The sequence below is a fragment of the Saccopteryx leptura genome, chromosome 5 (assembly GCF_036850995.1).
Source record: "Saccopteryx leptura isolate mSacLep1 chromosome 5, mSacLep1_pri_phased_curated, whole genome shotgun sequence".
Lineage (NCBI taxonomy): Eukaryota > Metazoa > Chordata > Mammalia > Chiroptera > Emballonuridae > Saccopteryx > Saccopteryx leptura.
Genome location: NC_089507.1, coordinates 214,309,921 through 214,324,004, shown reverse-complemented (window position 1 = coordinate 214,324,004; position 14,084 = coordinate 214,309,921). Strand labels below are relative to the sequence as shown.

At 49.8% G+C, this 14,084-nt stretch overlaps 1 protein-coding gene and 1 long non-coding RNA gene across 2 annotated transcripts in view; one reads left to right on the top strand and one right to left on the bottom strand.

Moving 5' to 3' along the window:
* Positions 1–7,822: 7,822 nt before the first annotated feature.
* On the bottom strand, positions 7,823–10,503 carry LOC136405097 (uncharacterized). The gene is made up of 3 exons (XR_010751463.1): positions 10,272–10,503; positions 8,338–8,382; positions 7,823–8,015 (listed from the first exon to the last, which is right to left on the bottom strand). It is a non-coding gene; the product is annotated as an uncharacterized lncRNA (long non-coding RNA).
* DNMT3B (DNA methyltransferase 3 beta) overlaps positions 9,522–14,084 on the top strand; it is a 52,755-nt gene continuing 48,192 nt past the window's right edge. Inside the window, exon 1 of the mRNA XM_066384069.1 lies at positions 9,522–9,734. The gene's annotated coding sequence lies outside the window, so the exon portion shown is untranslated. The remainder of the gene's footprint in view (positions 9,735–14,084) is intronic.

Here is a 14,084-nt window from a genome sequence, read left to right as displayed (position 1 = left end):
TCACTATCCTAATCAAACTTTCTATATGAGCTCCTCTACATAACAAAAATTACAGTTGGCCTGGACTTTTCAAAACACCCATGTCATGGAAGTCATTAACAAAGGAAGCCCGGGGAATCTTTTGAACTGTACAGTTACAAATAAGTTAAGTACAAACAAGTTAAGATGTAAGTTTATGTGGGTTTTTTTTTTAACCACAATTTTAAAAAAAGGACATTATTGGGACAACTGATGAAATTTGAGCACAACCCTCGATTAGACAAGAATATTGTATCAATATATAATTCCTAAATTTGATCATTGACCTTGGTTATGGAAGAAAATGTCTTTGTTCTTAAGAAATACATGCTGAAAGCATTTAAGGTAAAGGAGGATAAAATGTTTCAAGAAAAAGTTAAGGAGATAGTGCAAATAGTGCACCTGTTAAAAACTGGTAAAGAGTATAGAGCTATTCTTTGTATTATATTCTTGCAACTCTTTTATAAACCTGAATTTATCTGCAAGTGCATTTTTAAAGGGGGTTGAGAAAAGTCCAATGATTTTTGTTCCCATCCTTTCAGACGGGAAAATATTTTCTATTTTGACTAATATTTATACATCTTCATGTCCTCACTCTGGGAGAGGTGCTGGCCATTTACATCCATTTTCTCCCTAAATCCTTCCAGTAACCCCACCCGGAGGCCTGAACTCTTATCCTTGTTTTCTGTAGGAAGGGAGCTAGGGCTTAAAGAAGTACCACCCAGTCACATGCTGGTTACAAGTAGGACTGAGAGACCTCTCAGATGTGCTCTCAGGATCACTCTGGAATGATCTATTAGATTCCTTTCTCTGTAGTATCATATTATTATTACCATGGACTCCTAAATGTACGATTTATACTATTTATAACATCTTGCTTTTTCACTTAGCAGTCTATTTTTTTTTATTTTTAATTTTTTAACTTAGTTATTGATTCTTTTTTTTTTTTGGTGGGGGAGAGAGAAACAGAAACATAGATCTGTTTCTGTATGTGCACCAAACGTGGATCGAACCCACAGCCTCTGTACATTGCGGCAACGCTCTAACCAACCGAGCTATCCAGGGCACTTAGCAGTCTATCTTGAAGCTGATAGCTCTCTCCCTATCAGCACTTATAGACTTGGTATTATGTTTTCACAGCTGCATAGTGTTTCATTGTTCACTGGGGGTGTGCCCATGTTTTCATTATTGCAAGGCAATACTAGAGAGAACATCTCTACATATACAGATAGATAGAAGTCTCATGAATGGAGTTATTGTGTCTTGGAATGGAATTGCTAGGTCATTCATTACCTCCCATTTGGGTGGGAGCTGCCAAACTGCCCAAGGGGACTTGAAGTCAGCCTTGTGGGTATATTTATCTATTTGCGCTACATGTGTTTAGTGAACACCTACTATGCACCCCCACATCATGCGGGGTATTCAGACAAAGCAGTGAACCACATAAAAACTCCCCTGTTGGGAGGCTTTTAAGGCCGAGGAAATGAGACACATAGAAAAGGAGTTAAAAAAAAATAAAAATAGTAAGTCGGGACCAGGTTGGATGCACACTCACCAACATATGGAGCCCTGGTGAGATTACCGATTAGTTGTCAAATCGGCAGAGCTCACTGGAAGCCGAGGGAGAGGAGGCAATTCCATTTTTAGTTTTTTAATCCTTATACATGTGAAGGAATATAAACAATCATCTATTGTTGGATTTCTAGGACAGTTCCTATTCTGATGTTTACATGGGATGCAATGATGAACTTGCTTATCTGTTTAAAAATATTCTTCCAAATCTCAAGATTTCTCCTTGAGGCAGATTTGAGCTATCTCCTGGAGAAAAGTTTAAGCCTTTTTAAGATCCTTGGCCTTAAACTCCAACGGTCCCCTCTAGACATTTGCTCTTTAAAGGGCCTTTTGGTAGTAGTTCCTAGTTTTGAGGGTGGGGGGTGATAATGACTTCAACCTTTTGGGAAATCTCACTCCTCATTTCAAATTCAAGGTAGGACTCCTTTGCCTAAGAAAATGAGGGCTCAGATCTCTATTGTCTGCTTTGTTTTTCTCCTCAGGAATGCCTGGCCTGGTGCTGATTAAGACTGCAATGCAAATCCCTGCTGGGTGCTGTGAAGGCAACCTGCAGGTGTGACCTCAGAGAACTTACCTGGAGCACTTTCTCTTCTAGATCATTTTCACTATCTTAAAGATTAAGGAGCCCTTCGTTCATTCATTCATGCATGCAAGCATGCATGCATGCATTCCTTCATGCAGCAGATATTTATTGAGCACCTACTATGTTAGGGGCCAGGGACAGGGCAGTGAATGAGACCGACTACTGCTCCTCCCCCATGCAGCTCACAATCTAATGGGGGAGACAGACTGTATTTGAAGTCCCTCAAAGACTTTTACAAAGGATAAATGCTAGGAAAGGGAGAGAGGGGGGTGGAGGAGCAGGTTCAAACCCCCGGTGGGTGGGGGAGAAAGCCAGATGTAAGTAGCTAGCCCTGGAAGATGAATGAAAGTTAAACAGGCTGAGTTATCAGGCGCTGGACCAAAAAAAATATGTAACAATCAAGGGGAAAGCCCTGGGTCTTGGGCATGTCACTCTGCCTTTTCCCATTACTCCCAGGCCAACATAACTCAGTACAGTTGTTCCCACTTATCTGCGGTTTTGCTCTCTGCAGTTTCAGTTACCCATGGTTAACCATGGTCTGAAAATGTTAAATGGAGAATCCCAGAAGTAATTCATAAATTTTCAATCGTGCGCCATTCTGAGTAGCCTGATGAAATCTCTGGCGCCATCCTCTCCAGGGCATAAATTATCCCTGGGCCCAGCGTCTGTGGGCTGTGCAAACCTCCCCCCCACCCTCCAGTTGCTTAGTAGCCATCTTCACTATGCTCCTGTTCCAGTAAGGCTTACCTTACTTAACAATGGCCTTGAAGCCCAAGAACAGTGATGCTGGCAGTTTGGAGATGCCAAAGAGAAGCCAAAAAAGTACCTCTTCTAAGTGAAAAGGTGGAAGTCTTTCTTAAGAAGGAAAGAAAAAGCCTGACCTGTGGTGGCGCAGTGGATCAAGCATCAACCTGGAATGCTGAGGTCGCTGGTTCAAAACCCTGGGCTTGCCCCGTCAAGGCACATATGGGAGTTGATGCTTCCTGCTCCTCCCCCCTTCTCTTTCTATCTCTCTCTTTCTCTTTCTCTTTCTCTCTCTCTCTCTTTCTCTCTCTCTCTCTCTTCTCTAAAATGAATAAATAAATAAAAATAATTTTAAAAAAAAGGAAAGAAAAAAAATCATATGCTGAGGTTGATAAGAATCAACCTTCTAGCCCTGGCTGGATAGCTCGGCTGGTTAGAGCATCATCCTGATAGACAGAGATTGCTGGTTCGATCCCTGTTCCCAAATCCTGCCCTGTGGTGACCTGCCGTGTAACCTAATAGCCAACTACTGCTCCTCTCTGGGCCTCAGTTTCTGACTTAGGACCTTCCGCTAATCAGTGATAATAATACTAACAGTAGTTAATATTTAATGAGCATTTACCAGACAATGTGCTAAGCCTTTTACGGGGTAGCAGTGTGGTTCAGACCACAGCTTGGTATTTAATCCCAGCAATGGGCACACTTCCCAGCAGTATGACTTTGGACAATTACTCTACCTCTATAGCCCTTAGTTTCCCCGTGTATAAAATGGAGATAACAGTCTTTCCTGCTTCACAAGGCTGCCTGAAGAGTCAATATGTGTCTGACCTGTGAAGGCACAGTGGACAAGGCGTCCACTCGGAAGGCTGAGGTCACCAGTTTGAAACCCCAGGCTTGCCCGGTCAAAGCACATAGGAGAAGCAACTACTACAAGTTGATGTTTCCTGCTCCTCTCCCTGCCTTTTTCTCTTTCTGTCCCCTCTCTAAAATCAAGAAATTAAAGAAAAAAACAAGTCACTATGCAATACCTGTAAAACACTCAGCCCCAGTACCTGGCACACAGGAGCCTCTCAATTGCTGCTACTAACATGTTTATTTAATAATAACTAATGAATGATATCTGGCTAGACTCTGTGTCTTGTCTAGGCATACATAGTTAAAGCAAATACTTTAATGGCCCACTTTGGGGCTTTATTTTTTTTTAATATATATATATTTTTTATTTATTCATTTTAGAGAGGAGAGGGAGACAGAGAGAGAGAGAGAGAGAGAGAGAGAGAAAGAGAGAGGAGAAATAGAGAGAGAGAAGGGGGGAGGAGCTGGAAGCATCAACTCCCATATGTGCCTTGACCAGGCAAGCCCAGGGTTTCAAACCGGCAACCTCAGCATTTCCAGGTCGACGCTTTATCCACTGCGCCACCACAGGTCAGGCCACTTTGGGGTTTTAAAGAGCAGAAAAGAATTCCATCTAGCCCTGTCCGGGCAGCTCAGTCGGTTCAAGCATCATCCCAATACACCAAGGTTGGAGGTTTGATCCCCTGTCAGGGCACATACAAACTCTCTCAGTCTCTTTGCATTTCTCTCAATCGATACATTAAATAAAGGGGGGAGGGATTTCTTCTAATGGTCAACTGGGCCAGAAAGACGTCTGGGTGTCCCCGTTGAAAATGGAAGGTGAGGAACCTAGTTTGCACGTGACCATAGCCTCTGAGGACATTGCGAGGAAAGCCGAGTATTCTACAATAAGGTCCTTTCACTTACTTAGGTTCTGTGAATCCCTCAGCCATTCTGGGAAGGGGGCATTACTGTTATTGTTATTATTATTCCAACCAGATGGGGAGATGACTGAGACTCAAGTTTCTCAGCCTAGCACACCCAGCGTGGGGGGTAGGGCTGGAGCTGGGAGTCTGGTCTTAGCTTTGTCACCAACCAGCTGTGACTTTCAGGCAGTTTCCTGGACTGTAAAATGGGGCTCGTGATACTAGACACTGCTTGCAGACCCAGAGGTGAACTGGGCTTGCTTTAGCAGCCAGGAGCCCAAGGGACAAGGTTATGTGACATTGAGGAGGCGGGGAGAACACACATCTCTGGGCTGGCCAGGAGAGCTGAGCAGTCTGGAGTCCTTATTTCTTGATTTGAGAGAGAGAGAAGAACATCGACGTGGTGTTCCTTCCACCTACCCATGCATTCATGGCATGTGTCCGGACCAGGGATCAAAGCCGCAACCTTGGCAAATTGGGACAATGCTCCAACCAACTGAGCTGCCTGACTTGGGCCATGTTACAAAATATTTTTTAAGCAAACACTGTTGTACCTGTATGCAACCAGAGGAAGATTTGAAATCAATCTAAATACAAAAGTTCTTTCTAGCCTTCCAGGTTCTCTCCTGTCTTTGTGTGTGTGTAGTAATACCTATCTGTTATTCTAAACATCAAGAAGCAAAATCTTGGGGGTGTGGAAAAAAGCAAAATCTTTCTCCCTCCCTTTTTTTTTTATAGGGACAGAGAGAGAGATAGATAGGGACAGACAGACAGGACCAGAGAGAGATGAGAAGCATCAATCATCAGTTTTTCATTGCGACACCTTAGTTGTTCGTTGATTGCTTTTCTCATATGTGCCTTGACCGTGGGCCTTCAGCAGACCGAGTAACGCCTTGCTCGAGCCAGTGACCTTGGGTCCAAGCTGGTGAGCTTTTTGCTCAAGCCAGATGAGCCCACACTTAAGCTGGCGACCTTGGGGTCTCGAACCTGGGTCCTCGGCATCCCAGTCCAACGCTCTATCCACTGCGCCACCGCCTGGTCAGGCTTTCTTTCCCTTTTTTAAAAAATAAATGTTTATTTTATTGATTTTGGAGAGAGGAAGGAGAGAGCAGAAAAGAGACAGGAACATCTCTGTTCCTGTATGTGTCCTGATGGGGGATCGAACCAGCAACCTCTGTGCTTCAGGACGATGCTTTAAACCAACCTAGCTAGCTGGCCAGGGCCAAAACCTTTCTTTAAAAAAATTTCATTTTCCAATTACAGAGTAATAAAACTGCCCAACTGATTTATTCAGCATCAATGATTTAATTTAAATTCATTCAGTTTTCCAGCAATACTTTCCCATGGCTGAGGAAACTGAGGCACAGAGAAACCAGATTCACGTAATCTTGGAGGTAGGATTCAAACCACAGTGTCTGATAAAAAGTATCCCTCTAGGACATGATGTCAGCCCTCTGAGAATGCCTGTTGGGGCAGAGAGTGTGGCGTGGGAGATGTTACTGGCATGTCCTACCCCCTAAACAGTGAGAAGAACACTAGAAATGAGAAGCAGCGGATCTGGGCATTAGCCCAGCACACAGGGGGTGTGACTCAACATTCACATTCATGAGGCCAAAGCAGACCCACAGAACTTCCCTCTAAACCCACATTCTGGAGCCTTTCCCCTTTTGTCAATGAACCTCCCTTTGCCCAGGTGCTCAGGCTAAACCATCCTTGATACCCGGGTCCTCCTGGATGCCACGGTCCTCCTGGATGCCACTCCCTCCTTTGCCCGCTGGAGCCATCAGCACCACTTGGTTCAATCTCAGGAATTGATCCTAAATCCAGTCGCCTTTTTCCACCTCCTTTGCTCCCACGGTGGTCCAGGCCACCCTGCTCAGTCTTCCAGATCAGGGACCAGCCTCCTCCTGGTCCCTCTTTCTACTTTGAGTCTGTTTTCAATATCTGAGTCAGATCTTGGTTTCGGTGGTGACATGCAAAGTCCAAAGTCACTAAAGCTGATTGGACCCTGCAAGCTCTGCTCCCTCCATCCCCAGTTATTTCCCTCTCCCGCCTCATTCCTTCTGCTCTGGTGACACCGGACTCCTAGGCTGTCCTTCCCACCCAAGTACTAACCAGGCCTGACCCTGCTTAGCTTCCGAGATTGGGCGAGATCGGGCGTGTTCGGGGTGGCATGGCCGCAGACTAGGGTGTCCTTCCTTCCCACATGCCAACCTGCATCCTGACCTGGGTCAGGCCGCATCACTCCAGTCTCCGAGTCATCTTCCTCCCAGGTTTATCCATACCTGTCAGCCTCTTATTTTTTTTACGATTATTGTCTAACACTCCCCAATCAGCACGGAAGCCCTGGACCTCCTGGGCTGAGTTCATAGTCAGGTACATGCTACACAGCAGGTGCTCAGTCAAGGTCAGGCTGCGTAGTTGACTTTGCACAAGTTCCTCTCTGCTCTGGACCTCAGTCCCCTCATCTGAAATGGGGCCCTCAATTCTCCTAGCCCTGACCACGCCTGGAGTGACTATAAAGCTCAAATGGGGTATTGAATATGCCCAAGTTTTAAAATTTTTACTGATTTCAGCGAGAGAAGAAGGGGGAGAGAGAGAAAGAGAGAGAGAGAGAGAGAGAGAGAGAGAAAGAGAGAGAGAGAGAGAGAGAGAGAGAGAGAGAAGAACATCTACCTGTTCCTGTATGTGCCCTGACTGGGAATTGAACTGGCCACCTCTGCACCTCAGAACGATGCTCTAGCCAACTGAACTATTTGGTGATAGCCTCATTTTTTGTTTTTTAATTATAAAGTTCTGTGCCCTGGAAAGACATCATGCCATTCTTCTTTTGTGATTCTCCTGGTATTCACTCTCCTTTCCAAATGATAGGACTGAGACAACTTATTTATTCAGACCCTCTATTTTTTTCTTCTTGGAGTTAAATGGTCTACTGTCCCTGGAAATGTCTGCCAGGTCCCAGAAAACTCCACCCATTGGCATCTTAACTAGGCCTTTGCAGGCATTCCTGGTGGTACACAGACATCCCTTGCCATGTGACATATCTTGGCTTATGATCAGAAAACAGGCCCAGCAGCCCTCCTCCGGGCCCACCAGCTCATATGTTTTGTTTTGTTTTTTTCCTCTTTTAAAGACATACCTCTTCTTTCCGTATAAATGGACTGGAACCCAAATGTTGGATGTTCGTGCTGCCCGTCCACACAAGGCTCCCATGGTTGCTGAGCACAATTCACTTTTCTATCTCCCTTTCCAGGTTCCGAGGCTGAACAGAAGTCTACTGCGAGCTTAGAAAACTTTGCAGCTTCTGGGAATTTGCCATTGTATTTATCTGCAAATACCTGTTAAGAGAGGAAGAGAGAAAGCGTTGGCTTTACTCAGAGAGTTGGAGCCCAGGGGGCAGGAAATCTGTGCTCATTCATTCATTCATCAAACTTGTATTGAACTCTTGTAGGCATTGGAAATACAGCTTGGAACAAGACAGACAGATGCTTTCTGTCCTCATGAAGTAGTGTTGATCATATGTGTGTGTGTGTATGTAATGAAAAAAAAACACGAAGAAAATAAAGATGTAAACAAGGAATTATGCAAATTGATTCAAATAGCTCTAGGTGTTACAAAGGGAATGAAATAGGTTAGGAGTGATGGGGAGGGTAGACTTACACTGTTCAGGTGGGGTGATCAGGAAAAGCCTCTCTGGAGGGTGACCTGTGGGGAGAGAATTGAATGGTGAGAAGCTGGCTATGCAGAGATCTGGGCAAAGAATATCCAGGAATATGCTTCATGTGTTTGGGGAACAGCAAAGAGGTGAGAAGAGGGAGGAGAGAGAGTAGATGCCCAGAAAGGCAGGGGCCAGCTGTAGGGCCTTGAAGGCCATCCTGTCATCATGCATTTGTTCTTTCATTCACTCAACATATATTTATTGAGCACCTACTGTGTGCTAAGACACACTGAAACCCTGCCTTCACAGTCTAATGTGTAGAGATAGATACACCTAGGCAGGTAAACAAATACTAAGTATAAATACCAGGTGTGATAGGTATTGGGAAGTGTGGTTTTCCAATTGTTCAGTGCCCCTTTAAGGGTAGAAGAAGTTGAGACCAGCTAACAGAATGGGGCTTCTCCTTCTGATGCAAGCAATACTCAAGAACCCAGGCAGCCAGGGACCTGACTGCCTTTCCCTCCTCTGCTTTCCCTTCTCTGCTCTCCCTCCTCTCCCCTCCCCTCCCCTCAAGAGGTCTCACAAAGGCGGAGCAGGTTGAATGAAGGACTAGTCTGAGGGTCCAGAACCGGGCATTACAGGGGCATTACAGCGCCCAGGTGACATTGCAGCTGGAGGCTGGAGGTGGGGGTCAAGGGGAGACTTGGGCGCTGTGTGACTCCAGGGGGGACGCTTCCCTCTCTGAGCCCTGGCATCCAGACGGGTGTGTGTGTGTGTGTGTGTGTGTGTGTGTCCGTGTCCAGGCAGGGTGGGAGGGGCAGACAGGAGGGAACCCAGAACATGCCTGCGAGCTGCGCATTAAGTCTCGGTATCCGGGTGGGTGATTTAACAGGCCCGGGGGCGGGAGGCGGTGCCTGTGGAGGAGGGGCGGAGGGGAGGCTCCGGAGTGATTTCAAATTTCCCTCGTCCCCTCCCCGCGCTCCCCCCGACGCGAAAGGCCGGGCTCTGAGTGGTTGCGGCGGGGGCGCCCCAGGGCGGGGGGCGGGGCGAACGCCCGGCCGGGGCTACAAGGGGACTCGGCACCGCCCCCTGCCCACCCTCTGCTGCCGCCCCGTCGGGCCCGCGCTGCCTCCTCGCAGCAGCTGCCCCCCAGCCGCAGCCCGCGTGGACGCTCCCGGCGTCCCCGACCGACGCCACCGGCCCGCTGGCAGGCCGACGAGCGAGCGGCCGCGCTCGGCCGGCAGCGCGGGGGTTAAGTGGCCCAAGTAAACGCAGCGCGGCGATCGGCGCCGGAGATTCGCGAGCCGAGCGCCCTGCACCGCCGCCCGCCGGCCTCCCGCCAGCCTGTCGGGACCCGCGGCTCGACCGCCGAGCCGCGCCCGAGCCCGGCTCTCGGCAGGTGAGCGCCCCGTGGTCCGAGAGAGGCTCGCCGGTCGCGTGGCTCCGGGGGCTGGTGGGGGAGGGGACAGCGGAGCGCTGCCGGTACTTCAAGGGGCGACCCTGTCCCGTGGACCTCCTGGGGAGGCGGCTCCTGTCCGACTGAAGACCAGGGACGTTAGGGGAGGAGAGGTCCCGGACCCTACTGGGGGGCAGCGGGCCAGGCGGACATAATGGGGGGCGGGCGGGCGGGGGCGTGTGTCGTGCAGGGAATTGGGTGGACGGGCTACCGTTGCTGTATCCCAAGACCCCGGGGAGGAGACGAGTTCATCCCGAGGGAGGAAGACCGGGCGGCCTTCCCGGGGTCTAGAGTCGAGGGGAGGGAGTCCCGCTGGGGAGAAGGGGATCCCAGTGGGAGGGGGTGTCCTTACCTGGCCCTGGCTTGAGAGGGAGCCTCCTTGGGGAAGGGGGCGGAACAGGAGAGAGGTGGGCGTCCGGCGTCCGTTTCTTCTAACTCGTGGACCTGGGCGTTCAGCTGAGACACCTTTATATTCCTTACCTGGGAGAGAGAGCACTAGGGGGTGTGGGTGCCGACGAGCAGGTGGGCCGGGCGTGCGCGCGTGTCGGGACCTTCCGCCAGCGGGGCAGGCTCCGGGGTGCTCCCAGACGAGCTTCGGGGGGCGCGGGCAGCGGGGGCAGGCTCCGGGGTGCTCCCAGACGAGCTTCGGGGGGCGCGGGCAGCGGGGGCAGGCTCCGGGGTGCTCCCAGACGAGCTTCGGGGGGCGCGGCCAGCGGGGGGCAGGCTCCGGGGTGCTCCCAGACCAGCTTCGGGGGGCGCGGCCAGCGGGGGCAGGCTCCGGGGTGCTCCCAGACGAGCTTAGGGGGGCGCGGCTAGCGGGGGCAGGCTCCGGGGTGCTCCCAGACGAGCTTCGGGGGGCGCGGGCAGCGGGGGCAGGCTCCGGGGTGCTCCCAGACGAGCTTCGGGGGGCGCGGGCAGCGGGGGCAGGCTCCGGGGTGCTCCCAGACGAGCCGCGGAGGGCGCGGCCGGCGGGGCTGCCGGGATGCCCTCGGGATGGGCGCCCGCTCCCAGTGCACACCTGGCCAGGAGGAGCCGGCCCGGGGGCGGCGCCTCCCTGCCCCGCCGCTCTGCCTGCCCTGGGGCCTCACTTTACATTTTTTCCCCCCTCTTCCGGGATGAGGCTGGTCCCACTTTCCAAACTTGCAAGCTGAGGCTTTTTCAAAACTGCTAGCTAGCACCACCTCCTAGAAGACAGGCTTCCTAGCTTGCGGGATTGTTTGGCGAGGGAGGGTGGGTGTCGAGTCCCACTTCATAGCCGAGAAATTGGAAGAAGGAAGGCGGACTTGGCTAGTTAGCCACACGGAGTTGCTCTTGGACCCGGCTTTTCCTTCTGGAGACACTCACCTGTGGCAGGGAAAGGTTGCAGGAGTCTGGGCCCTGTCCCAGGCCTGTGCTTCCAACCTGCCTCTTCTCACCCCCTGGGCTGAGGGTGGTGGTGGTGCTGGGCTGGGCCTTTGTCACCCCCCCACCCCCCCCACCCCCCACCCCCCCCACCCCCACCCCCCCACCCCGCCCGCTTCTCCCTCCCCCTAAGCCGACCCCCTAAGCCGAGAGGTGCATCAATTAAACAGAGTTAAAGACAGTATAAACCTTGAACTGCCTCCTGATTCCTGGATGCTGTGGGTTTTAGCCAACTGGTGGCAATGGTTTTTGAGGCGGATCCCTGCTGGGGCTCTTCCTTAAAGTGCCCAGCCTCTGCCCTCCAGGAGGGCCTGCTTTGCTTCCTGCGTGGAGGCCATTGGGGACTCCCCAGGTGCATACTTGATTTCATTCCAGAATTGAGGTGATGGTACCTATTTGATTGGAACGGCGTACGGCAATAATAAGTTTGTCACTGTTAGCATCATTATCTAGCGATTGGGGTAAGCAGGCTGCCCTCTTTAGGGGGATGCATGAATCTTTGGCCCGGTGTTTAAATCTGCCCCAGAAATAAAGCCATCCCAGTAAGCCCTTGCTTTTTATGTCTTAGTTATTACATCTGTGAAATGGGAACATGCCTAATAAGCCCAGACTGCTTAAGAATGAAACCCGTTTATGTGTGATTTAACCTTTAACCCTCAGTGTTCCTCAGCTATCTGATGGGTGTGATAGCTTCCCACATATCACATTAGGTCCAGATGAGGACTCAATGGGATAGTGTTTGACAAAGCAGGTGGTAAATGTTGTCATCGGTATTAATTAACCCATTGACGCTCTTTTAAGGGTAGCCAACCCTTAATAAGACTTGGAGAAGGGAGGCACCCCTGAGATGGCCCCTCCTTTCCTGCCTTCCTCCAACAAGGTACTATTCCTGTGAACTAGGAAAGCTTTTCCAAATCATTGTCCTTGATTTGGGCGTTGACAGGAAGGAGTGCCTTTGTTCCTTTTTGAAAGAAGCCATGGTTTTCTTCCATGGGTTGGGGCCATTTTTACACCTTCCCCCTCCCCCCTAAGCTTGGGGCCTACCTTGAATCTTTAATTTCAGAGCTGAGATTCTTTACCTTTGCATTTGAGGTGGAGAGGGCTGAGACAAAGGGGGCAGGTGTGGGGTTGGCTGCATCCTGCTTCTTGAAGCCATTGGCATAACCTCCCTCTTGCAAATGTTGGAAGTGTGGTGGGGGAGCATCTGGGAGCTGCAGGGGGCGAGGGGAGGAGCTAGAGAGGTGAGGTTGGGGGAGGCTGCTTCCTTTTATTCTCTTCCTCCAGCCACGTGGAGCCTGTGACCCAGAAGTGCCTGTTGCCCCCTCATTATTGCAGCCCCAGGGACCTGGTTCCAATGCGGGGTTTGGGGAAAGTTCACCTTGAGGTTGAATCCTTCGACTCAAACCAGCTCTCCTGCCAGCTGTCGGGCCTCCAGGCTCGACAGCTTTTCCAATTTCACTTGATACAGTCCTTGCTAAATTGGAGACGCTGGGTCCTCCCCCATGGCAAGCACCCCCCTTCCCCAGCCCTTAGTATATAGTACAGGACCTCATGCCCTGTATTCTAGTTTTTTTTTTCTTCTTTTTTTCCTGTGTTCTAGCTTTTATTTATTTATTTATTTATTTATTTATTTATTCATTTTAGAGGGGAGAGTGAGAGAGAGAGAAGGGGGGAGGAGCAGGAAGCTTCAACTCTCATATGTGCCTTGACCGGCAAGCCCGGGGTTTTGAACCGACAACCTCAGCATTCCAGGTCAACGCTTTACCCACTGCGCCACCACAGGTCAGGCTGTGTTCTAGCTTTTTAAAAATCATGAATTCAGGGTGATTTTTTTTTTTTTTTCAGTTTCTTTGTGGACCATGACTGGAGAAGTCCAGAATACCTCATTTTCCTTGCAGACCACCCTCTTTGTAAAGTGATGGATAGACTTGTCTCTCTTCCTGATGGGGCTGATATTCTCACTGGGCTCCTTTTGCAGCTGATGGGACTGAGATTCTGGGATATAGATAGTTGTCTCCCCCCCCCCCCCCCCCCCCCCACACACACAGTGCTTTCCCATCTGCCACTATCTCAGGACAGGCTTTGTCACTCTGAACAGGGAAAAAGCCCAGGGTGACAGTTCAGATGTGTGGCTCTGGCTGGAGAAAGTGGCCTGGTAAATGGCAGGGGAGCCGGCACATAGCAGAAGCAGCTGTGTCCTGCTCCTTCAAGCCATAGGCAGAGCCTCCAACCCTTTCTTGATTTTTGTTCCCATCTGTGAAATGGGTACAAGTATTCACCTATCCAGTGGAGTTGCTAATTCAGGAGGACTAAATGGAATCCAGCAAGGCTTAGTTCCTCATTCAAAATAAGTTGGATAGGGGGCCCTAAATATTGTAAAAAGCCTGCTATTTCTTGGGTCATGTTATTCATCTGAGGCAATAGACTAAAGAGGTTTTAATTTTTTTTATTTTATTCATTTTTAGAGAGAGAGAGAGAAGGGGGAAGGGACAGGAAGCATCAGCTCCCATATGTGCCTTGACCAGGCAAGCCCGGGGTTTTGAAACGGAGACTTCAGCGTTCCAGGTTGACACTTTATCCACTGCGCCACCACAGGTCAGGCAAAAGGGGTTTTAGTTTTAGAATCAAATCTGGATTTATATGTCTGTTCTGTTTATAAGCTGGTAATCAGAGCCTCCGTTCTATCTGTAAAGTGGGCGTGCATTGTTGGCCAATCTGAGGGGGTGAAGTTTAAATAATTTGAGTGGCTGCAGGTTAAAAAACACACATACTGAGGGTTTAATAAATGTTGCATGTTATGTAGTAAATGTACAAATGTCCGTAAGGGGTTATGACTTCCTAAAAGAAATGCAGTCCCGATTGGCATTTCTGAGTTTTTCGAAGGAGTAAGCA